The sequence below is a fragment of the Triticum aestivum genome, chromosome 3A, assembly GCF_018294505.1.
Source record: "Triticum aestivum cultivar Chinese Spring chromosome 3A, IWGSC CS RefSeq v2.1, whole genome shotgun sequence".
NCBI lineage: Eukaryota > Viridiplantae > Streptophyta > Magnoliopsida > Poales > Poaceae > Triticum > Triticum aestivum.
In genome coordinates, this window is record NC_057800.1 from 624032135 (window position 1) to 624055406 (window position 23272).

The following is a 23272-nucleotide window of genomic DNA, read 5'->3' on the forward strand; positions in this document are numbered from 1 at the left end:
TAGTAGACGGCAAGAAATTCCTATGAATTATTCTCTTGTTATTCAACTGTTTGATGTTTGGGGCTTTGATTATATGGGACCTTTTCCTGCCTCTAATGGATACACACATATTCTAGTTGCTATTGACTACGTTACTAAGTGGGTAGAAGCTATTCCAACTAGTAGTGCTGATCATAACACTTCTACTAAAATGCTTAAAGAAGTTATTTTTCCGAGGTTTGGAGTCCCTAGATATTTAATGACTGATGGTGGTTCACACTTTATTCATGGCGCTTTCCGTAAAATGCTTGCTAAATATGATGTTAATCATAGAATTGCATCTCCTTATCACCCACAGTCTAGTGGTCAAGTAGAGTTGAGCAATAGAGCTCAAATTAATTTTGCAAAAGACTGTTAATAGGTCTAGAAATAATTGGTCTAAGAAACTTGATGATGCATTATGGGCTTATAGAACTGCATACAAAAATCCTATGGGTATGTCTCCATATAAAATGGTTTATGGAAAAGCATGTCACTTACCTCTCGAACTAGAACATAAGGCATATTGGGCTATTAAAGAGCTCAACTATGATTTTAAACTTGCCGGTGAGAAGAGGTTATTTGATATTAGCTCACTTGATGAATGGAGAACCCAAGCTTATGAAAATGCCAAGTTGTTTAAAGAAAAAGATAAAAAATGGCATGACAAAAGGATACAAAAGCGTGAGTTTAATGTAGGTGATTATGTATTGCTATACAACTCTCGTTTAAGATTTTTTGCAGGAAAACTTCTCTCTAAATGGGAAGGCCCCTATGTTATCGAAGAGGTCTATTGTTCCGGTGCCATAAAGATCAACAACTTCGAGGGCACAAATCCGAAGGTGGTAAACGGTCAAAGAATTAAACATTATATCTCAGGTAATCCCATAAATGTTCAAACCAATATTATTGAAACCGTAACCCCGGAGGAATAAATAAGAGACACTTTCCGGAACGTTTCAGACTCCGAAAAGGAATAGGTATGTGGTACGGTAATTAAAACGACTCCAAAACAATTTTTAAGGCAATATTTCTCCGTTTTGGAATATTTAGAAAAATAGAAAAATAAGTAGCAGTCCGGGAAGGACACGAGGGCCCCACGAGGGTGGTGGGCGCGCCCTACCCCCTTGGGCGCACCCCCTACCTCGTGAGCACCTCATGTGCCTTCCGGACTCTGTTTTCTTGCACGTTACGTATTTTGGTCGGTAAAAAATCATTATATAGCCTCCCGAAGGTTTTGACTCCCGTATCACGCAAACCTCCTCTGTTCTTGTTTCGATCTGTTTTTTGTTAGGGTTTTCCAGGCTAGGCATCATGTCGTCTCCCTCCTCCAACAACGGTGACAATGATGCTTGGCTAATGAAGATAGATCTGAAGAGGGAAGAACCCACGAGGGTCAACAAAGATGAAAGGATCAAGAAGGCCATGGAGGATCAAGCTCCAGCAGCAAAAGACACCCTCCAACTTGATCATAACCTTCTTACCCCAACTGAGATCGAAGCTTTCAAGATGATTGAGTTAGCTCGTATACAAAACAAATATCTCACACAAGAAAATATTTTGTTGAAGGAGCATATTGTTGCACTCAAGGGCATTATTCGCAAGCTGGAGGACCTCTTACGCTCAATGTGTGATTATCCGTCACCTCCACCTTCTTCACCGACAAAGGAGATATAATCACATGGGTATGGGCACTCCCCTTGGCAACTGCCAAGTTTGGGGGAGGTGCCCCGGTATCGTATCACAATCACAACTCCTATCTTTATCGTTTTTCTTAGTTCGATCATATTAGTAGTATCTTGATCTAGTAGAATAAAGTTTATGGCATGATCTAGTTTTGAGTTTTGCTTTATGATCCCTCTATGTAATCGAGTCCGTGAGTTATATATAATAAAGATTAGTGTTGAGTCAAGGGCTTGATTATTTTGCCATGATCTTGGGTGAATAAAAGAAAAGAGAAAAGGAATAAAAAGAAACAAAAAGTTCATATTGATCTTATTGAGAGTAATGACTTCACACAGAAAGAGTATGATGATTAAAAGTTGTTGGGAGTTGGCAGACATAGCTTTGGTCATTGTTGCAATTAATAGGAAGTAATAAGGAAAGAGAGGTTTTCACATATAGATATATTATCATTGACATCTTCTATGATTGGGAGCACTCATTAAAATATGACATGCTAAAGAGTTGATGTTGGACAAGGAAGACAACGTAATGAGTTGTGTCTTTCTTATATCTGAGATAAAGTATGTTTTCATGGATCCTCTAACATGTTGAGCTTGCCTTTCCCCCTCATGCTAGCCAAATTCTCAGCACCAAGTAGAAATACTACTTGTGCTTCCAAATATCCTTAAACCAGTTTTTCCATGAGAGTCCACCATATCTACCTATGGATTGAGTAAGATCCTTCAAGTAAGTTGTCATCGGTGCAAAGCAATAAAAATTGCTCTAAATATGTATGATTGATTGGTGTGGGAGAAATAAGCTTTATACGATCTTGTGATGTGGAAGTAATAAAAGCGACGGACTGCATAATAAAGGTTCATATCACAAGGGGCAATATAAAGTGACGTTATTTCGCATTGAGATTTTATATATCCAACCATAAAAGCGCATGGCAACCTCTGCTTCCCTCTGCGAAGGGCCTATCCTTTATTATTATCGTCTACCTTATGCAAGAGTCATGGTGATCTTCACCTTTTCTTTTTTATTTTATCCTTTGGCAAGCTCAGCATGTTGGAAAGAACATGATATATATATATATATATATATATATATATATATATATATATATATCTAATTGGATGTAGGGAAGCATGAACCATTATTGTTGACATTACCTTTGAGGTAAAAGGTTGTGGGGCAAAACTATAAGCCCCTATCTTTCTTTGTGTCCGATTAAAACTCCATAACCACAAGTATCGCGTGAGTGTAAGAAATTATGGAGGACTAAATGATAGTTGAGTATGTGGACTTGCTTTTTAGCTCTGACATAGACTCTTTCCGATGTTATGATAAATTGCAATTACTTCAATGACTGAGATTATAGTTTGTCGGAGCCCAATAAGGTTTATGATTTATACTCTTGCATTGTGAATAGATCATCACTTGAACATAAGTAATCATATGACAAAATCTATATATGTTGCTGTTATGAGAATAATCATGATGCCTTCATGTCCGTATTTTATTTTTATCGACGCCTCTACCTCTAAACATGAGGACATATTTATTGTTATCGGCTTTTCGCTTGAGGACAAGCAAGGTCTAAGCTTGGGGGAGTTGATACGTCCATTCTGCATCATGCTTTTATATCGATATTTATCGTATTATGGACTGTTATTTCACTTTATGTCACAATACTTATGGCTATTCTCTCTTATTTTACAAGGTTTACATAAGGAGGGAGAATGCCGACAGCTAGAATTCTGGTCTGGAAAAGGAGCAAATATTAGAGACCTATTCTGCGCAACTCCAAAAGTCCTGAAACTCCACGGAACGTCTTAAAAGAATTTAAGAAAAATCCATGCTAAAGATGAAGGCCAGGGGCCCACACCCTGCTCACGAGGGTGGGGGGCGCCCCCCCCCCCCTAGGGCGCACCCTCTGTTGGAAAAGGCAGTGCCTAGGAGGCGCTTAGGCACGCCTAGGCGCTAGGCAATGGCCAAACGCCTCGCCTAGGGCATAAATGGAGGTCTAGGCAGGGCAAGCAAGGAATTGCCTACCCAAGCAAGAAATCATGCCACATACTATACCGATATGCCAAACGGGTTATATTCCAATGGCAGTGGACGGTAATTAACTTATTTATATGGCCTAAACTAATATCAACACCCATATAATAATCGCAAATACACTACGAGTAAAAAAATATTACCGCCTAGGCCGCGCCTAGGGCTCTTAGGCATCGCCTAGGCACTAGGCGAAGGCTAATCGCCTCACTTACGCCTACCGCTTTTCCAACCTTGGGCGCACCCCCTACCTCGTGGGCCCCCTGGTGGCTCTCCGACGCCCATCTTCTCCTATATGAGGTCTTTCGATGAGAAAAAAATAAGGAGGAACTTTTCGGGACGAGACTCCGCCGCCATGAGGCGGAACCTTGGCGGATCCAATCTAGAGCTCTGGCAGAGCTGTTCTGCCGGGGATACTTCCCTCCGGGAGGGGGAAATCATCACCATTGTCATCACCAACGCTCCTCTCATTGGGAGAGGGCAATCTCCATCAACATCTTCACCAGCACCATCTCATCTCCAAACCCTAGTTCATCTCTTGTATCCAATTCTTGTCTCAGAGTCCGGGATCGGTGCTAGTAGGTTGCTAGTAGTGTTAATTACTCCTTGTAGTTGATGCTAGTTGGTTTATTTGGTGGAAGATCATATGTTCAGATCCTATATGCATATTATTACCCCTCTGATTATGAACATGAATATGCTTTGTGAGTAATTATGTTCGTTCATGAGGACAAGGGAGAAGTCTTGCTATGAGTAGTCATGTGAATTTGGTATTCGTTTGATATTTTGATAAGATGTATGTTGTCTAGCCTCTAGTGGTGTTATGTGAACGTCGACTACATAACACTTCACCATTATTTGGGCCTAGAGGAAGGCATTGGGAAGTAAGAAGTAGATGATGGGTTGCTAGAGTGACAGAAGCTTAAACCCTAGTTTATGCGTTGCTTCGTAAGGGGCTGATTTGGATCCATATGTTTCATGCTATGGTTAGGTTTACCTTAATACTTTTGTTGTAGTTGTGGATGCTTGCAATAGAGGTTAATCATAAGTGGGATGCTTGTTCAAGTAAGAACAACACCCAAGCACCGGTCCAACCACATATCAAATTATCAAAGTATCGAACGCGAATCATATGAACGTGATGAAAACTAGCTTGACGATATTCCCATGTGTCCTCGGGAGCGCTTTTCCTATTATAAGAGTTTGTTCCGACTTGTCCTTTGCTACAAAAGGATTGGGCCACCTTTCTGCACTTTATTTACTTTTGTTACTTGTTGCTCATTACAATTTATCTTATCACAAAACTATCTGTTACCACTTATTTCAGTACTTGCAGAGAATACCTTGCTGAAAACCGCTTATCATTTCCTTCTGCTCCTTGTTGGGTTCGACACTCTTACTTATCGAAAGGACTACGATAGATCCCCTATACTTGTGGGTCATCACCCTCCACTGTCTACTGTTTATACAGCCCTCCACGGGGTGGTCCTGTTCATCCAGCCCTCCACGGGGTCCTGTTCATCCAGCCCCAACCGGCTCGATCGATCGGGCTCCTGTTCATCCAGAGGAAACACCATGGGGTCTTGTTCATCCACCCCCACCAGGAACTGTTCATCCAAACCCCCCAGCAATGCTCACTGTTCATCCAGAGGCGCATCGATCGGCTTCAGTTAGCAGTAGTAGCGAAGGAATCGCTCGATCGGGTTCAGTTAACAGCCATCGATCGATAGCTCGGGTTCAGTAACACATAACCTGCAGTGCAATCGCTCGGGTTCAGTAGGCGAACGCCTCGCTCGGGTTCAGTTAGAGCCCAATGCCTCGTGCCCACGCGTGTGCGTGTACGAGAGAAATGAGCAATGCTTGGCCCCGACCACCCACCGTAACCGGGAACATCCCGATATTTTCCTCGCCCTCGCTTCTACCATGGTTTTTCCGTCATGGACGGCCCAAAGAATGTCATGCAGCTGCGTCTCCGGCCCGCCCATGACGAAAAGCCCATTTTCAGTCATGATTTTTTGGCATAGAAGTAGGAGCCCACCACATCTATGATGATACCGGGTTTTGTCACAATTATCGTCATAGAAATGTCATAAGTATGACAACAAAAAATTTCGTTCGGCCCAAAATGTCACGGATGTGTCTTTTTTTGTAGTGCCAAAAGGTTCTAACAAAGTGTGCAAGCTCCAGCGATCCATTTGTGGACCGGTGCAAGCCTCTTGGAGTTGGAATATACGCTTTGATAGTGTGATCAAAGCATATGGTTTTATACGGACTTTTGGAGAAGCCTGTATTTACAAAGAAGTGAGTGTGAGGTCTGTAGCATTTATGATATTATATGTAGATGGCATATTATTGATCGAAAATGATACTGAATTTCTGAATAGCATAAAAGGATACTTGAATAAGAATTTTTTAATGAAAGACCTCGGTGAAGCTGCTTATATATTGGGCATCAAGATCTATAGAGATATATCAAGACGCTTAATTGGACTTTCACAAAGCACATACCTTGATAAAGTTTTGAAGAAGTTCAAAATGGATCAAGCAAAGAAAGGGTTCTGCCTGTGTTACAAGGTTTGAAGTTGAGTCAGACTCAATACCAGACCACTGCAGAAGATAGAGAGAAAATGAAAGGTGTTCCCTATGCTTCAGCCATAGGCTCTATCATGCATGCAATGATGTGTACCAGACCTGATGTGTGCCTTGCTATTAGTTTAGCAGGGAGGTACCAAAGTAATCCAGGAGTGGATCACTGGACAGCGGTCAAGAACATCCTGAAATACGTGAAAAGGACTAAGGATATGTTTCTCATATATGGAGGTGACAAAGAGCTCGTCGTAAATGGTTACTTCGGTGCAAGCTTTGACACTGATCCGGAAGCAGCAAATGGTTTCGTGTATGGAGGTGACAAAGCGGAGTACATAGCTGCTTCGGAAGCAGCAAATGAAGGAGTCTGGATGAAGGAGTTCATATCCGATCTAGGTGTCATACCTAGTGCATCGGGTCCAATGAAAATCTTTTGTGACAATACTAGTGCAATTGCCTTGGCAAAGGAATCCAGATTTCACAAGAGAACCAAGCACATCAAGAGACGCTTCAATTCCATCCGCGATCAAGTCAAGGAGGGAGACATAGAGATTTGTAAGATACATGCGGATCTGAATGTTGCAGACCCTTGACTAAGCCTCTCTCACGAGAAAAACTTGATCAACACCAAGACTCCATGGGTGTTAGAATCATTACAATGTAATCTAGATTATTGACTCTAGTGAAAGTGGGAGAATGAAGGAAATATGCCCTAGAGGCAATAATAAAGTTGTTATTTATATTTCCTTATATCATGATAAATGTTTATTATTCATGCTAGAATTGTATTAACCAGAAACTTAGTACATGTGTGAATACATAGACAAACAGAGTGTCACTAGTTTGCCTCTACTTGACTAGCTCGTTGAATCAATGATGGTTATGTTTCCTAACCATAGACATCAGTTGTCATTTGATTAACGGGATCACATCATTAGAGAATGATGTGATTGACTTGACCCATCCGTTATCTTAGCACGAAGATCGTTTAGTTTGTTGTTATTGCTTTCTCCATAACTTATACATGTTCCTATGACTATGAGATCATGTAACTCCCGAATACCGGAGGAACACTTTGTGTTGGGGATATTACTACTGGGCGTAAACTGGCCTATCTGGGCCGGGTTAACTTCATCAGTAGTTAAGTATGTTAAAGCCCATGAAGGTAGATGAGGGCTCAAGACCCATAATCGATTGAGAGCCTGTAGCCGTAAACCGGCGTGAATATGTAACTTGTATTGTAAGTTAGGAATAAGTAGAGACCAAACCAGACACATCTATGAGCCGGTGTTGGGACTCTGTAAACCGACAGGTGTCACCCATGTATATAAGGGGACGACCTGGCGGCGGTTCAAGGACGACAGACAACAACTCGAGACATAGGCGAAGCTTGTTTGCTCCCTAGTCATCGAAACACCCATCAATTCCATCACAACTAGACGTAGGCTTTTACCTTCATTGAAGGGGCCGAACTAGTATAAACTCTCTTGCGCCCTTGTGTCCGCTTTAACCCCTTCAAGCTAACCCGTCGCCATGGCTCCACGACTAAGTCCTTTCTCTAGGACATCTGCCGTGACAAAATCATGATAGTTGGCGCCCACCGTGGGGCTATCGCATGATGGTTTCCGGTTCTTGGAGGGCCGCTTTGAAGGACTCGAGGGCTACGCTGTAGGCCGGATGACTAAGAGTCGTCGCGGCAAGCTCTACATCGACGACGCAGGCTGGGGCCCCGAGGCCGGTTCAATTGAGTACGGGTACCGAGTCCCCTTTGGTAGCATTCACGTTTTCATTGGCAAGATCGGAGAACCGGGCCCTGAGCTGGACATCTGCACCGATCTCGTCGAGATGGCTCAGCGTGCGCGATCCGCCCGGGTTAAACCGGCCATGAAGCGTACCTTCGTGGGAGTGATCCATGGAGGAAGTCATGAGGACAGATCAGAGCTTCGCGGGGCGACTGTCGTTTGTTCCGATGACGAATCTTCGGCCGGAGAAACCGAATCTCTTTATCAGCTACAAGATGGCCGGATTGAGAGCTGTTCCGATGGCGATAGTATTCCGGACCCCTCCGATCTGCCTAACCGGGTTGGAATATTCATGACCGGAACACAAGCAACGTTTCATTCTTCGACAGTCGTGGCAACGGTCTCCGGTTCAGCAGCGGCGATGGCTACCGGGGCAGGAGGCCCTGTGCGCCCGCCGGCTCAGGTTCTATCAGAACTATTTGATGCGTTGGTTGTGCTTATGTCGGAAGTTAATCCGCCAAATCAGGACGTTCACAATACGGAGATTGCCAAGGTAAAGGAACAAATCACCCAGGCCAAGACGGATCTAGCAGCTGAGGATACCAGGATGGCCGCAGAGCGGGTCGCTTTAGACGCACAGGCCTACAGGCTTATGTTGGACCAGAGCGCGTCGCATGAAGTCATGAGGAGGAAGCACCGATCCCGCTTACCTCCGGTTTTTGAGGCTAGAGACCTTTTTAACACTCCAAGGCTAAGAGCCGGCAATCCGCTGGAGGGGAACTGGGCAGAAGCCCCTGGGACCGGTGCGCCGCTTCAGCCCCGTCAGATGGACCCACCTCGTCAAAACACCATTATACCTCAGGATGCTTTAACACCTCCGGGTCACTACTCCAACCCAATGGACAATCTTGTTGCCGCTGCTGCATGACTGGAGGCCATTCCAGTTGAAGGTGACTTGCCGCAGGCAGTAGAGACGCGACGGGTCAAGGAACTTCTGAGGACAGCTTTGGCCTAACAGGAAGCGTACTCGTACAGCCGCGACCGGATCCACTCGACCCCCCGTCCAAGCCGGAGCTATAGCAGACATATGGATGAGCCAGCAGTGTCGAGTAATGAACGACGTGGAGCACCCCATGGCAACAACCCGATGGGTGGTGCTGATGACGCTCGGGAAGTGGTAAACCGGGCCCGAGCGCGCAGGGAGGCTGAGTTAGCCACGCAGCATCAGGCTCGGCAGCTCACGCCGGTTCGTCCAACCATCTCAATTGAACCTGGTGTTACTTCTAGTTCTTTGGGGGTGCCTTGCCTTATTCCCGCTTTACGCAATGTGCGCCTACCCAAGGATTTCAAAGGCCCGCGCAAGGTACCAAATTACACGGCGGATCAACCTCCAGAGACATGGGTAGAGAGCTATGAGATGGCCATGGAGATGCTTGATGTGGATGACACGGCGTGTGCGAAATACTTCACCATGATGCTTGAAGGAACGGCCCGTACTTGGTTAAAAAGCTTGCCAGCTAATTCTATCAGTTCATGGGCCCAACTACGAGCCCGGTTTATCAACAATTTCAAGGATACCTGTAAACAGCCTATGTCGATAGTGGACTTAGCTGCATGCGTCCAGGAGGAAGGAGAATCAACAACTCATTGGGTGCGTCGGGTTTCACAAGTGTTGCACTCCTCAGACCGCATCAACACTGACACCGCAGTATTAACCCTAGAAGGCAACTGCCGATTTGGGCCCCTGAAGTTGAAATTGGGACGGATGAAGCGTCATTGCACTGACATGGGGACCCTCATGGCCGCTTTGGTAAAATATGCTGATTCTGATAGTACCAAGGATCCCGAATCTGATGATGACAAGACAGGGAAGGGGGAGAAGAACAGCAGCTCCAAAGGTCAGCAGCATCACTGGGTAGGCAATGGCGGAGGAGGCAAGCGTAAAGCGGATGGTAACATGGATTTTGTGGCTAATACAAACGCATAGGACAATGGCCAGCGGCACAAGGGTAGGCCAAAAAATCATAGTGGAGCACCTAACCCTAACCCAAACCGCCTGAACTATCTACTAAGCCAGCCCTGTCCAAGACATGGGACGAAGGAGGAGCCAGCAAACCACCTTTGGAAGGATTGCTTTATTATGCAGGAGTTCAAGAATTCTAATAATTTTCGGTATGATCACGGATCTGGCGGTGGCTCAGGGTTCGGGCCGGGTTACGGTGGAGGAAGTTCCGGTTCAGGATTTAATGGTAATCTGGGCGGACATAATGGTCAAAATAGTCAGAACAACCAGGGTGGTTACAACCAATAGCAGCAACAGTCAGGTTACCAGAGCAACCCAAAGCAGTTGAGTAGTGGGCAGTACCATGTCTTTACCACTAGCTTGGACAAGCGAGACCGGAAGGTGCAGAGACGGGCAGTCAACTCTGTTGAACCGGCCACACCCCGTTATCTACATTGGTCCGAATAGCCAATCATATGGAGCAGAGAGGATCACCCACCCCAGGTCGATAATCCGGGTCAGTTGGCTCTGGTGGTGGCGCCTCAGGTGGGAGGTTATAAGTTCACCAAGGTGCTCATGGATGGAGGAAGCAGCATTAACATCCTGTACTATGAGACCTTCCGTCGTATGGGACTAACAGATAAGAATCTCAAACCGTCTAATACAGTATTCCACGGTGTAGTGCCTGGCAGATCAGCATATCCCGTTGGTAAGATAGCTCTCGAAGTGGCCTTTGGGGATGATCATGATTCCAGGTCGGAGACATTGACGTTTGAAGTGGTGAAAATCCAAAGTCCATATCATGCCCTGTTTGGGCGATCGGCATACGCCAAGTTTATGGCTCGGCCCTGTTATGTGTATTTGCAGCTCAAGACGCCGGGTCACAAGGGGACAATAACGGTTCACGAAAGCCGCAAAATCGCTTTGGAATGCGAGGAAGGAGATGCGGCGTATGCAGAGTCGGTTTGTGCCACCGAGGAATTGAAGTACTATAAAGACAATGTTGATCCGGCGGACATGACTCTGTTGAAGAAGCCAACTACGGAGCATGATCCGGCCGTGAAGTTCAAATCGGCAGCAGAAACTAAGCTTGTTGACTTCATGCCTGGCGATTCGTCCAAGCAGTTCAGCATCAGTGCCAACTTGGATCCGAAATAGGAAAGCGCGCTCATCAAGTTCATCCATGAGAATCGGGACATTTTTGCATGGAAGCCTTCTGACATGCCAGGTGTACCGAGGCAACTCGCTGAGCACACACTTAATGTGGATCCTAAATATAAACCGGTGAAACAGTTCCTCCACCGGTTTAACGAGGAAAGACGCAAGGCAATTGGAGAAGAGGTGGCCAGGCTCTTAGCAGCTGGCTTTATTGTTGAAGTTTTTCACCCCGAGTGGCTTGCCAATCCGGTGCTAGTCCTTAAGAAAAATAGCACCTGGTGCATGTGTGTGGATTACACAGATCTTAATAAGGCTTGTCCAGCAGATCCTTTTGCCCTCCCCCATATTGATCAAATCATTGATGCTACGGCGGGTTGTGAGCGTTTAAGTTTTTTGGATGCATATTCTGGCTATCATCAGATCAAAATGGCAGTTAAGGACCAGGAGAAGACGGCATTCATAACTCCCTTTGGAGCCTTCTGCTATGTGTCTATGCCCTTTGGGCTTAAAAGTGCCAAGGCAACTTATCAACGGTGTGTACAAAATTGTCTTCACAAGCAGATTGGTCGTAATGTACATGCTTACATGGATGATATCGTGGTTAAATCCAGGGAGAAGGAGACTCTGGTTGACAATTTGAAGGAAACCTTTGATAACCTAAGGACGTACAAGATGATGCTTAATCTGGACAAGTGTGTCTTTGGTGTACCGGCGGGCAAGTTATTGGGTTTTCTAGTGTCCAACAGGGGAATTGAGGCTAATCCGGAGAAGATCACAGCCATCACCTCCTTGGCTAAACCTAAGTGTATCAATGATGTTCAACGCCTGGCAGGCCGGATTGCTGCGTTAAGCCGGTTTATCGGCCGCCTTGGTGAGAAGGCGATCCCTTTGTATCAGATGTTGAAAAAGACGGGTCAGTTCATCTGGAGTTCTGCTGCTGATGAAGCATTTGAGGACTTAAAGTGGCAATTGGCCAATCCGCCTATGCTCGCCGCTCCCATTGACAAGGAGCCGTTACTGCTATATGTTGCTGCTAATGCTCGTGCGGTCAGCGTGGCTATTGTGGTGGAGCGAAAGGAGGCAGGTAAGGAGCATCCGGTTCAACGTCCGGTCTATTATATCAGCGAGGTACTCATTGAGTCCAAGCAAAGGTATCCACATTGGCAGAAGCTGGTGTACGGAGTTTTTATGGCAAGCCGGAAGCTTAAGCAATATTTCCAAGGGCACTCAATCACGGTAGTCAGTTTTGCTCCTTTGGGAGATATCATCCAGAACCGGGAAGCAACTGGCCGAATTGCAAAGTGGGCCATAGAGTTGGGGCCGTATGGTTTGAAGTATGTGCCTCGGACAGCGGTTAAGTCTCAAGCACTTGTTGATTTCATCAATGGTTGGACGGAAATGCAAGCACCTGAAGAAAAGCCGGTTTGTACATATTGGACCATCCATTTTGACAGATCCAGGCAGTTGGAAGGCTCGGGGGCTGGAGTCGTATTAACTTCCCCACGAGGTGATAAGTTTTGTTATGTTCTCCGTTTAATGTTCCCTTGTACTAACAATGCAGCTGAGTATGAAGCCTTGCTCCATGGTCTTCGGATGGCTAAGGAGATGAATCTAAGTCGAGTTAAGTGCTTCGGTGACTCGGACCTTGTGGCTCAGCAAGTGTCTGGCACTTGGGACTCCAAGGACCCACTCATGGCAGCATATCGTCGTGAGGTGGATATTGTTGCAGGTTATTTCAGAGGCTATCAGGTGGACCACGTAAACCGGCGGAAAAATGAAGCGGCAGACGCTTTAAGCCGACTGGGCTCTCAGCGCAAACCGGTCCCGCCCAATGTTTTTTTGGATGTGCTGCACAACCCGTCGGTGAAGATCCCTGGTGAAGAGGATTTGGCTATTCCTGATCCGGAGGCTCAATTGGTGGCAGTTCTTCATGTTATTCCGGATTGTACGCTTCCTTACCTGGCGTACAAGAACCGGGGCGAGTTGCCAGAAGATGAGATTCTGGCCCGGCAGATAATCCGGCGATCCAAGTCCATGGCTGTCATCAACGGTGAGTTTCATCATTGCAGTGTATCAGGAGCTTTTCAATGTTGCGCGTCTCCTGAAGAAGGTCGTGAAATTTTGTGTGAGATCCACGAAGGAGATTGTGGTCACCACGCGGGTTCAAAGTCTCTGGTGGCTAAAGCATTTTGCCATGGTTTCTATTGGTTAACTTCTCATGCTGATGCGGAGGATCTGGTGATGGTTGCCAAAGGTTTTCGAGACGTGCTCATGTACCAGCTCAAGAATTGAGAATGATTCCAATTACTTGGCCGTTTGCGACTTGGGGGCTGGATATGGTTGGGCCTTTCAAAAGGTCCAAAGATAAGAAGACCCACCTCCTGGTGGCGGTTGACAAGTTTACAAAGTGGGTGGAGGCAGAACCTATTAGCAAGTGTGATGCGGCCACGGCGGTTCAGTTCATCAAAAAGGTGATTTTCCGGTTTGGCTTTCCGCACAGTGTTATCACAGATAATGGTACCAATTTGTCCAAAGGTGCTATGAAGGAGTTCTGCGAACGGGAGCACATCCGGCTCGACATTTCATCAGTGGCACATCCACAGTCCAACGGTCAAGCAGAAAGAGCTAATCAAGAGATCTTGAGAGGTATCAAGCCCTGGCTCATGGTTCCTTTGCAGAGAACGCCGGGTTGTTGGGTAGAAGAATTACCATCTGTGTTATGGAGCATCAATACAACACCCAACAGATCAACAGGATACACACTGTTCTTCATGGTATATGGAGCAGAGGCGGTTCTCCCCAGTGATATCTATCATGATTCACCTTGTGTCACGGCTTATATTGAAGCGGACAATGAGACAGCACGGCAAGATGCTTTGGACCGGTTGGATGAAGAGCGTGACATCGCAGCCGCTCGATCGGCGATTTACCAGCAGGATCTTCGTCGTTATCACAGTCGCCGGGTCAGAACCAGAACTTTTCAGGAAGGAGATTTGGTGCTTCGGCTCATCCAAGATCAGACTGATATGCATAAGCTATCCCCACCTTGGGAGGGGCCTTTCGTGGTCAGCAAGAATCTGCACAACAGGTCGTACTATCTGATCGATATTCGAGAGCATAAGGACTCACGTACATCAGAGGAGAAGACTAACAGGCCATGGAATATAGCTCATCTTCGGCCTTACTATACCTGAGCCATTGGCTATACTTATGTACATATTACGACAATGTATTATGATTAAATAAACCGGAACCTTAGCTAAAGCGGGGTATCTGTTCTTTTACATCATGTGAGGTTACACAGAGTTGCTCTAAAGCGGCCTCCGATTTACCCCTTGAGTTCGCTTTGCTAAAAGCATCGTGTTATATCACTTGGAGGATTGGTCGTGTCCAAACCAATACCATGCCTCTTGATAGGCGAAAGCCTCCAGATCACTTGGGGACTTGGTCATGTCTGAACCAGTCATGCCTCTTGATCGGCCTAAGGCCACAGAATCACTTGGGGGCTTGGTCGAACCCGAACCATGACCACGCCATTTGGTCGGCATAAATGCCACAAGAATCACTTGGGGACCTGGCTAACTAGAACCATAGTTACACCTAACGGGAGCTTGGTCGTGTTTGGTCATGGTTACGCCATTTGATCAGCTTAAATAAATCTTTTTTGGCAAACGTTTTTGTTGTTGCTTTTGCTTCATACTTTTCTTTGAAGGGTTTTTTTTTTGCTTTTTATTGTGTTCTTTAAACCGACAACATGTTTTAACCAATCAATTGACGGAACACAGTTCACGTCAATCCGGAGACTATTTGTCCGGTTTGATCCTTGTTGTTAACATCCTCTTATGGAGTAACATGGTGTTTATTATAATCCGGCACGGTTTACATGGTAACCAGCGTCATATACATATACAGGAATTGTTATTTCCTCCAACAGTGTGGGTTTGCAAAACTCCGCTTCAAGGTTGGCTAGGCCAACTTCACACTCAACGGTGGCAGGTATTATGTATCTCAAAATTTTTGATCATATACTTAAAATTTTGTTTTGGATGTTTTGACTTTATATATACAGACATCATATTCCGCCTGACGGTACAACCGTGGTGGCACTTAACGAATTTCTTATTTCAGAAAGTATTTTGGAAAGTTCATTACCACAGGAAGAACAAGTTATGCACGAAGGCATATCAACATCAAAGGTATCAGCTAGCCTATTACAAAGCATCATGGTGCCCATAATAACATAATTGTTTTTCACAAAGGAGAGACAGTTTTAAAACTGGCTTCCGGTTTAAGTTTGGCCACCAGCCTGGCCTGATGGTTGTGGGTCATCCTGCGCCGCTTCAGCTTCCGTTTCTCTACCCAGTGGCTGGAAATCCACAGTTGTCCAGTCGATTCCCATTAATGCTTGAAAAACAGCTTCGTCATGGATTAGCGAAGACGGGTCAATATCGGGAGCGTAAGTATGCTTACGGATTGGAGGGATCAGGTTTTCCGATTCATGGATTGGTGCAGCTATTCGCTTGTTCTGGCTGTCATATTGGGCTTGATAATGAGACAAATCTGCTTCCTCAGCCAGTTGACAAGCTAGCGGACGTACCTCCCGGTTTATGGCTCGCAAATCCGCTTCACCAAATTCTGACCTGTCTTCCTTCAAGTTGGGATAACCCTGAGCCGCTTCAATAGGATCAAAATCCGGCACCCGGGCTTTTGCCCGGATTAAAGCATTGATTGCACCGGTTCGAGCAGCAGATTTCTTCAGCTCTTCAACCCGGGCAGGAAGCACTGACAGTTTCATCAGAGTATCTTGAATCAAACTAGGCGCCGGTTTGTTATGAGACGCGGTACAGATGATCTGTTGGGCACCAGTATACAATTGTTCAACCAAGGTATAGGCGGCTTTCAATTTCTTCCGCACATCTGACCCCAAGTGACCAATGTGTGTCCCTGAAATACCATAAAGGGTTAATAAACCGGCGACTCTGTAAGAAGGCAGAACCAATTCAGAAGGCAAGCTGGCTTACCAAAGATAGCAGTGGTCATGGCATGAACATGCCGCTTTATGCTAGTCAGTTCATCCGTCACTGGTTTTAGTGCAGCCTCGGCATCCTCTGCTCATTTGGTCAAAGCGGACTTTTCAGTGGCCCAATCCGCCCATTTCTTCTTGAAGTTCTCCTTAAGTTGTTCCATGGCGCTTAAGGCACTGGCCAATTCCTCTTTTGCTTTGGAGGTTTCAGCCTGTTGGGTTTTCAGGTTTTCTTGCAGATCGATGACTTGGTTTTCTTTCGCCTTCAGCTCCGCCTGCAGGCATACAGATATATGTTTCAACAAATCGGTAGAAGGATTCAAGTACCAACCACATAACAAGTTATGCACTTAGCACTTGGGGGCTAATGCGTATTCGATCTTCATCTTTCAATTGTTTACAAAGTCCCAAGATCAATGCAAGCATTCAACTTGGCATTTGGGGGCTAATGGCTATTTGATCATATGTATTCTGATGCGGCAGTTTCAATTACTTAAAGTACCGGTTTAACTACGCTAAGTTGAACCGGCCCTTGGGGGCTACATCAGCAAATTTCAAAGCATCAAGATTTATATTATTAAGTCATGGTTTGAAAGAATAGTTCAAACCGGCCCTTGGGGGCTAGGAGAGTCAGCAAGAATAAAAGCATACAAGCAGGAAGAAGCATATGGAAGTTACCTCATATTTATCTTTCATCATATTAACTAGACCAGCTTCGTAGTCACGGCTGGTATACAGCCGGTTTAGATAGCCGGAATGGATATCTTGGGCGTTCAGAGCAGCGTAAGCCGTCAGATCAGTGTTCCACGTGCCTTTGCCAAAAGCAGCAAATTCTTCCTTGGCAGAATGTTTGGATAAAGCGATAGGATTGCTTGGTTCAGTATGGCCAGTGCCAGTAATGACAACCTCATCATCCTTGGTACCGCCAGTTTGCACTGGAGCTGTTGGCTTCTCAGTAGGTTTTGCTGGACCAGTGGAGCTTTCAATCCGGATGGAACCCTGGGCTGTTGGATAGGGCCTGAGGTATCAACAGGCCTCTCTTCCGCAATATGATCATCATCTGGCTGCGGTGGATTGTTGGGAATATCCTCAGAGATAGCCGCTTCAAGAATGACATCTTCTTCGGCCGCTTTGTCCAGGCGGGCCTTCTTGCTTGGCCTAGGTTTGGCCCCGAGAAGAATAACCAAATTAAATACAGCATGTGTTCTAAGGCAATGTACTGCAAACATCACAATAAATATAGCTTACCCAAGCACCATTTTGAGCGGCGGGAGCTGAGTGGCCGATGACTCGCCAAAAGATGAGTGGGAAATAACCTGGTAATCGGAGTCAGACGGATTAAGAGGTTGACGAAAGCAGCCCGCTTTAGGACAAGCACTGACAAGCGAATTAGAGACCTCGGAATGACGTTTCCGAACCGGACTGTTCGGTAAACCGGCGGAGGTAACTACCTGGCCGTTGTACCGGGTGGTGCGGCGAGCTTCGTGTTGTTGAGTCTTCATAAGAAGTTTAGGATCCAAATAAGCAAGAGGATGAGAAAATTTAACTTTCCGGTTTGCCTGACGGATTTTTTGTGAAGGCAAAGTTTCTGAATCGGAAGAGAGAATAATTACCTCTGCAACATCCGCGTGGCTGGCTTCAGCATCATCCTGACAAATATCATCATCAATAAGACGCATGAAAAATAAACCAAGTGAGTCAAGCTCTACCTCAAAGTCCGGATTATCCACCTCATCATCAGGGGCCGGATTAGAAGATGCAGTGGTTCTTTTCCGGTGGGAAGTCTTCTTCACGGCCTTAGTCTTTTGCTGGGTTGCTCTTTCCGGTTTATCTATTTTCTCTGGTTTCTCCTGCGGTAGTTTTTCGCTCCAAAACGGATCATCGCCCTGACTATGCAGACACTGATATTAAAAACAATGACCAGACATATCAATAACAGATTCAGCAAAGAGAAAAATCAAAGTCTTACAGCTGGCGGTTTGTTGGTAGCACAGAAGGGAAGCAGGCCGGTTCTAGCGCAGACGTTTCCGGTTCATTCAGTATTTTACGCACAACCTCTATGATTTCTTCACCGGAGAGCTGGAGTTTGGAGTGTCGCAGTGGGTCATCAACACTATCAGTATACTCGCACATCAAACCAAAGCGCTGACTAAGGGGCAGTATGCTCCATGATATCCAGCAGCGAGCGAGATCAACCCCTGTCAAACCGTTGGCCATAAAGGCTCTGAGCTTTGACAGCTGGGGAGCATATTTGCTTCTCTCCTGGGTAGTCAATCTTTGAGGAAAAGGGTGTGTATTGCTGAGCCGCTCCAGACGAAAGCCAGGCAAGGGATTCTCACCAGTAGGGGAGGTGTCTTTGCAGTAGAACCATGTCTGATTCCACTCCTTGGGGTGACTGTGCAGCTTGGCGTGAGCGTATGTGACCTATTTCCTTTTTTGAATCTCCATGCCACCCAACTCCGTATTGGAGCCATCAGTAAACTCAGTACGGCGGTTTAGATGGAAAAGATCTCTGAATAATTCCACTGTGGGCTCCTCTTGAAAGAACACCTCACAGAGTACTTGGAAGTGGCACATATTTGTAACAGAGTTGGGGCCAGTGTCTTGCGGATGGAGTTGGAAATCAGCTAAAACATCCCGGTAAAATTTAGAACCGGGCAGTTTAAAGCCCCGGGCTAGGTGATCTACGAAAACAACAACCTCTCCTTCTCGAGGTGTGGGGGGCATTCTTTGCTAGGAGCCCTCCAATGGATGGTATCTTTGCTGCCCAAGGCGCCAATCAGGACTAAATCGTCTAGTTGATCCTCTGTGACGCGAGAAGGGACCCAATTGCACTCATACACTTGCTTGGCCATGATGGAATCTACAAGGTAGAAGATCCCGGTTCAAAAATGAATTTGATCAAGGTACGTTGGTATGGGCACTGTTAAATCGGAGACAGAACTATCTGAACCAGAGTTTCATGAAGCAACCAACATCTGGCGGTTCAACAAGGGGACTAATGGTATATACCGGTTTGTCAAAATTTTCTACAAAGTTAAACCGCCTGATCTAAGCATTGAACAGTCAAGACTGCAGATGAGTAAGTACGCAAAAACAGATTTCACAAGATTATACTACAGCTTTGGATCTGGAACATGTTTATAAAGGAGATAAATATCCAAGGCCCAAAAGGAGCAGTGTCGAATCAATAAGCAAAGGTACGGATAAGATCTATGGTCTTAATATGCGAAAGTGAAGACGGAGGATAAAAACTACTGCTACACAGAGCGAAGATTCACAGAATCGTCTAAGGATCTATCATATGAACAAGAAACAAGCGACGAACGCTAGAGAACATGGAAACCCTAGAACAGATCTATGATGAAAAGGATAGAAGACTTACCGGAGCTGAGGAAGGAGCGGAAGGTCGCCGCGGTGCTCTGGTACGCTCAGGTTGATGCAGCGGCCAAAGCTGGTGCAGAGGTCGACGACGGCGGCGGAGCTCTGAAGCTGGGCGACGCGAGGAAGAAGAAGCAGAATGGCACGAAGGGGAAAAAGAAATGACCCTTCGGTCCTATTTATAAAGCAAGGACATCGGTCAGGCGCGAAAATCAAGGGGCCACAAGTTTGGAAACAGAGTTATCGCCTCGATTATCACAGATCTATTAAACAAGAAGGTATCATGGATAGTTTCTTGATGACATATGATGTCACGTCGGTTTACAGCAATCAGAGAAGATGACATCACGGCGGTTCACCAAACTACAAGAAGATGTTGAAGCTGAAATTTTTGCTAAGGATTGACATGAACCTGTTCAAATCAATCTGGGGCCTAATGTTGGGGATATTACTACTGGGCGTAAACCGGCCTATCTGGGCCAGGTTAACTTCATCAGCAGTTAAGTATGTTAAAGCCCATGAAGGTAGATGAGGGCTCAAGACCCATAATCGGTTGAGAGCCTGTAGCCGTAAACCGGTGTGAATATGTAACTTGTATTGTAAGTTAGGAATAAGTAGAGACCAAACCGGACACATCTATGAGCCGGTGTTGGGACTCCGTAAACCGACAGGCGTCACCCATGTATATAAGGGGACGACCCGGCGGCGGTTTAAGGACGACAGACAACAACTCGAGACATAGGCGAAGCTTGTTTGCTCCCTAGTCATCGAAACACCCATCAATTCCATCATAACTAGACGTAGGCTTTTACCTTCATTGAAGGGGCCGAACTAGTATAAACTCTCTTGCGCCCTTGTGTCCGCTTTAACCCCTTCAAGCTAACCCGTCGCGATGGCTCCATGACTAAGTCCTTTCTCTAGGACATCTGCCGTGACAAAACCACGACACTTTGTGTGCTACCAAACGTCACAACGTAACTGGGTGATTATAAAGATGCTCTACAGGTGTCTCCAATGGTGTTTGTTGAGTTGGCATAGATTGAGATTAGGATTTGTCACTCCGATTGTCGAAGATGTTGGGGATCGTAGCAGAAATTTAAAATTTTCTACGCATCACCAAGATCAATCTATGGAGTAATCTAGCAACGAGGGGAAGGAGAGTGCATCTACATACCCTTGTAGATCACTAAGCGGAAGCGTTCAAGTGAACGGGGTTGATGGAGTCGTACTCGTCGTGATCCAAATCACCGATGATCCTAGTGCCGAACGGACGGTACCTCCATGTTCAACACAAGTACAGCCCGGTGACGTCTCCTACGCCTTGATCCAGCAAGGGGAGAAGGAGAGGTTGGGGAAGACTCCATCCAGCAGCAGCACGACGGTTTGGTGGTGGTGGAGGAGCGTGGTACTCTAGCAGGGCTTCGCCAAGCACCGCAAGAGACGAGGAGGGAGAGGGGTAGGGCTGCGCCAAGAAGGAGATGTTCTCGTGTGTATGGCAGCCCAAAACCTCAAGTATATATAGGGGGAGGGGAGGGGCTGCGCCCCCACCTAGGTTTCCACCCCTAGGGGTGGCGGCCAGCCCTAGATCCCATCTAGGGGGCGGCCAAGAGGGGAGAGAGGGGGGCGCACCACTAGGTGGGCCTTAGGCCCATCTGAGCCTAGGGTTTCCCCTTTTCCCTTCTCTCTTCGCATTGGGCCCTGGTGGGGGGGGCGCACCAAACCACCTGGGGCTGGTACCCTCTCACACTTGGCCCACGCAACCCTCTGGGGCAGGTAGCCCCACCTGGTGGACCCCTGGGACCCTCCCGGTGGTCCCGGTACGTTACCGATAGCACCTGAAACTTTTCCGGTGACCAAAACAGGACTTCCCATATATAAATCTTTACCTCCGGACCATTCCGGAACTCCTCGTGATGTCCGGGATCTCATCCGAGACTCCGAACAACATTCAGTAACCACGTATATCTATTCCCTATAACCCTAGCGTCATCGAACCTTAAGTGTGTAGACCCTACGGGTTCAGGAGTCATGCAGACATGGCCGAGAAAACTCTCCAGCCAATAACCAATAGCGGGATCTGGATACCCATGTTGGCTCCCACATGATCCACGATGATCTCATCGGATGAACCACGATGTCAAGGATTCAGTCAATCCCGTATACAATTCCCTTTGTCTATCGGTACGATACTTGCCCGAGATTCGATCATCGGTATCCTGATACCTTGTTCAATATCGTTACCGGCAAGTCTCTTTACTCGTTCCGTAACACATCATCCCGTGATCAAATCCTTGATCACATTGTGCACATTATGATGATGTCCTACCGAGTGGGCCCAGAGATACCTCTCCGTTTACACAGTGACAAATCCCAGTCTCGATTCGTGCCAACCCAACAGACACTTTCAGAGATACATGTAGTGTACCTTTATAGCCACCCAGTTACGTTGTGATGTTTGGCACACCCAAAGCACTCCTACAGTATCCGGGAGTTGCACAATCTCATGGTCTAAGGAAATGATACTTGACATTAGAAAAGCTTTAGCAAACGAACTACACGATCTTGTGCTAGGCTTAGGATTGGGTCTTGTCCATCACATCATTCTCCTAATGATGTGATCCCGTTATCAACAACATCCAATGTCCATGGTCAGGAAACCGTAACCATCTATTGATCAACGAGCTAGTCAACTAGAGGCTTACTAGGGACATGGTGTTGTCTATGTATCCACACATGTATCTGAGTTTCCTATCAATACAATTCTAGCATGGATAATAAATGATTATCATGAACAAGGAAATATAATAATAACCAATTTATTATTGCCTTTAGGGCATATTTCCAACAGTCTCGCACTTGCACTAGAGTCAATAATCTAGTTCACATCGCCATGTGATTAACACTCACAGGTCACATCGCCATGTGACCAACATCCAAGAGTCTACTAGACTCAATGATCTAGTTCACATCACTATGTGATAAACACTCAAAGAGTTCTGGGTTTGATCATGTTATGCTTGTGAGAGAGGTTGTAGTCAACGGGTCTTGCCATATTCAGATCCCTATGTATTTCGCAAAACTTTATATCATAGATGCAGCTGCCACGTTCCACTTGGAGCTATTCCAAATTGTTGCTCCATTATACGTATCCGGTATCTCTACTCAGAGCTATCCGGATAGGTGTTAAGCTTGCATCGACGTAACTCTTTACGTCGAACTCTTTATCACCTCCATAACCGAGAAACATTTCCTTATTCCTCTAAGGATAATTTTGACCGCTATCTGGTGATCTACTCCTAGATCACCTTTGTACCCTCTTGCCAGACACGTGGCAAGGCACACATCAGGTGCGGTACTCAGCATGGCATACCGTATAGAGCCTATGACAAGAGCATAGGGGACGACCTTCGTCCTTCCTCTTTCTTCTGCCGTGGTTAATCTTTGAGTCTTACTCAACTTCACACCTTTACTACTCATGTAAGAACCCCTTCTTTGACTGATCTATTTTGAACTCCTTCAAAAACATGTCAAGGTGTGCATTCTTTGAAAGTATCATCAAGCGTCTTGATCTATCTCTATAGATCTTGATGCCCAATATGTAAGCAGCTTTATCCAGGTCTTCCTTTGAAAAAC